Source organism: Fonticula alba, assembly GCF_000388065.1.
Source record: "Fonticula alba strain ATCC 38817 unplaced genomic scaffold supercont2.8, whole genome shotgun sequence".
NCBI lineage: Eukaryota > Rotosphaerida > Fonticulaceae > Fonticula > Fonticula alba.
In genome coordinates this window covers 949,405-952,982 of record NW_009242978.1, presented here as the reverse complement: position 1 = coordinate 952,982, position 3,578 = coordinate 949,405, and the positions used below count along the sequence as shown (strand labels likewise).

The following is a 3,578-nucleotide window of genomic DNA, read 5'->3' as shown; positions in this document are numbered from 1 at the left end:
TGTGTCTGACTCCATCTGCCCCGGTTCTCCTTTTGTGCTATCGCATCTTTGTGTGTTTGTTTCTTTCTCTCTCTCTCCCCCTCTCCTCCCTCCGTTGCCGCGCATGTGCACACATAGTCGCCTACTCGCTCGGCTTCACCGGGGTCTTCCGCGGTGGCTCGGACGCCATGACCGACGAGGAGGAGGAGGAGGACAGCGATGCCGTCTCCGATGGCGGGTACTCCGACGAGGAGGACCCCTTCACGCCGGAGACCAGCGCCGAGTTCGCGATCGGCGAGACATCGCCCGAGCCATACACCGCCGCGGGTCGCGACATGCGCCCGGGCAATGGGGACCTCGCGTCCTACTCGCCGTCGATCCTGGTGGACGCCATGGCCAACCTGTCGGTCAACTCGCCGGCCGGGGGGCGCGGCCTCGGCGGGGCGGTTCTCTTCCCGGAGGAGGAGGAGGAGGAGGAGGAGGAGGAGGCCTCCGACATGGCGGCCGGCCCCAACGCCGGCGGCCAGCTCCAGGTGGATGACCTGGACATCCAGCCGACCTCGGTTTCCTCGCCACGCATGGTCGACGGGGAGGATGGCACGCACTTCGAGCTTCCGGCCGACGGCGGCGACGAGAGCGCCGGCCAGGTGGCCGGTGGCAACAGCAACCTGTCCGGCGGCCAGCTTTCCCTCTCGTCTCCGGCTGGGCCTGGCGACGAGGCTGCCGAGGAGCATGTGCCGACCGCGGCGAAGGACTCCACCGCGACCGGACCGACCAGCCCCAATCCGGTGACCACCCCGGAGGCCAACCGTCCGCCCCGCCGGCGGCGTGGGTCCCGGGTGCAGCCCCGTGCCACCGGCTCCGCCGCGGCCCAGCACCAGTAATCGTCGCAGCGCGTGCGGGGGCCGGGGTGGGGGCGGGGGGTGAGAGGGCCATCGACAGAGCAGTGGCGGCAGCTGTGCCGGCGGGGGGCGGGTGGGTGCGCGCCGGACGGCGCTCCCGACGGCGCCGCATGCGCTCGGCCCCTCCTGACCTTGTTTTTAGTCCTCCAACGCCTCGCGCGCGCGCCCGGTGCGCGCGTGCATCCGCGGGGAGGCGTGGGCCGGCGAGCGGCGTGGATAGCCGAGGGGGGGGGGGGAGGCTGGCAAGATGCATGGCCTCGGGCCCCCCCCGCCCCCCCCCCCCCCCCCCCCCCCCCCCCCCCCCCTCCCCCCCCCCCACCCCCCCCCCCCCCCCCCCCCCCCCCCCCCCCCCCCCCCCCGCCCCCCCCCCCCCCCCCCCCCCCCCCCGACAGAGAGGGCAGAAGCCGGTGCAATCGGCGAAGGGCCTAGAAACGAGACCCGCATTTGGGATCCCCCCCCCCCCCGTGCGGTGTCGTACGGACATCGTTCCCGGCTGACTGGGCCGCCGCCCCTCGCCTGGCGCCGGGGGCCCCGAGAAAAGGGGGAACGCCCCCGTGCTCTCACTCTCTCTCCCCCTCACTCGCCGGTGGATGGTGTCTCTTTGAAAGCCGGGCAGCATCACACCGGGCCGGGCACGAGATCATGTCCACGGGGAGACCCGGATTCCATGTGCCAGCGGACGGGCGGCTGCGACCAGACCAGGACTGTGAGAAAGCGCAGGATGATGTTGCAGGTTTGGACATAGGGACATTTACATCATAGTTGGTTTCGGTGTGAGAGGCTCGAAAATTGGCAACTACTCAGGGTTTAGAGAAATATGCCTGGGCGACCCTCGGGCCTTTGTGGGGTCCCCCTCACGGACGCAGATTCGCGAGGTTTTCACGGGCGTCCCTGTCCGGAAGCCGGCAACACTCTTTCGCCTCGGCCGGGTTCCCCCCCCCCCCCCCCCCCCCCCCCCCCCTCGGCGGATGATATGGCCGATGGTGATGATGGCCGCGACACGCCCGCGCTCGTCCTTGACTGCGGGCGGGCGTGTGTGCGCACTCCGGCAATCGGGATGGCGAGGGAGCGAGGCTGTGCCGGGAGCAGCGCGAGAAGGTTCGGAGGTGCGCCAGGTCATGCCGCGTGGAGTTCCGCCCTGTGTCTTGGAGCCTCCCAGCCATATGACAGTGTTATCTTTCTTCCCGCGTGCTTGCCCCCCGTGAGCTGTGTGTGTGTGTGTGTGTGCGGCTCGCTTGGCTTGGCAAGTTCCGACAACGGAGGGCCTCCAGGAGGGAAGGGGCGAGCCGGCGCGGGGGGGGGGGGGGCCTGCCCCAAGAGGCCGCGAAAAGACAAAAGGCCTCTCGCGGTGTTGGCAGCAGTCTTTGCGTCCCGCTGCGCTGGCGCCCCCTCCCCCCCCCCGGATGGGACGGAGGCAGCATGGCTCGGGCAAAAGAGGAAAGTTCCCGCTCGGGCTTCGCGCGCGCGCGCGCTCGCGGGCCGCTCACCGGACTGCATGGGGTGGGCAGTCACACGGCACGCGAGGCCGACGCGCCGGGTGTCCTCCCGGCGTATATATCCCCCCCCCCCCCCACCGGCCTGAGCCCTTGTTGCGTCCTTGCCGGCTCTCTTTGGCCGCGGGCGACATTTTCCCACCCCCCTGCGGCAGACCTGGCCCTGGCTGAGGGGGGGGGGGCATCATTCTAGAAGATATGGGCCAGGGGAGTGGAGGGGGGCAGAGAGTCGGTGGGATAAGTCCCCTCCTCACTTCCGCCCCACGCACGCACGACGCACGCCGGGGGGGCCGTCGTCATCTGCGGGTGTGCCGCATGAAAAGGAAAAGTTAGAATAAATGTTTCCTCGCACCGGGGGATTCCGCCGACGCGCACGAGCCGAGGAATGCGCGCGTGCGCGTGCGCGGGCGGAGTCCTCTGTTTTCGCCCTTGCCGAACTGTCCAAGGCCGGGGGTGGGGGGGGGGTGATGATGGTGGTGGTGGTGCTCCGGGCACCCCCGTCCACCGTCGGCGCCCGGGAAGAGAGCATGTCTGTTTCAGGACTCGGACCCGAGAGGGGTCACCTCCAGCATGCCGCGCGGCCCCCCTCATTTGCACCGGCGGCGGGGGTGCGGGGGGGGGGCGGAGGCGGACGTTGGCTGGCTGCAATGTGTCGTGGCGCACACAGGGCCGGCTGCGCATCCTCGAGCGGCCCAGGATGGGGCGCGCCTGTGCTCCCCTGCCCCTCCTCCCCCCGTCTCGTTCTCCGGCGCGCGCGAGGGCCGCCGCCGGGGGATCATCAGCCGGGGAACTTCGCGCGGTGCGCAGATGGCTCTGTGGCTCTTGCCGGGAGGCCATGAGCGCGTTCACTTTGCACGCTCGGCAACGGGCAAGGGGTTTTGTTCATATGAGGCGGGACCGCCCCGGCCGTGTGTGCTTGACTGTTGCCCTGCCCCGCCGGGGCCCGCATAGCTGGCAGGCGCCCTCCTCGCCCTCCCCCCGGCCCCCACACGGCCTGGTGTGGGGGGGGGGGGGGGGGGGGGGCGAGATGCGACGGAGACCGGGGGACAGAGTTAGCAAGGCTGCCTGCTGGCCCGCCATCTCCCGGCCGGGCGCCTCCTTTTCGGGCCCATTTCTTCGATGTCGCCGTGCTCTTTGTTTTCTTTTCTCCGCATCCCCGGCCCCACTCTGTCCCGGGCCCCGGGCCCGGGCCCGGTGTCTCGGG

General features: G+C 70.7%; 1 protein-coding gene across 1 annotated transcript in view; it reads left to right on the top strand.

Moving 5' to 3' along the window:
- Nucleotides 1–3,578, top strand: part of H696_04869 (hypothetical protein) — an 8,785-nt gene that overhangs the window by 2,396 nt on the left and 2,811 nt on the right. The window lies entirely within an intron of this gene.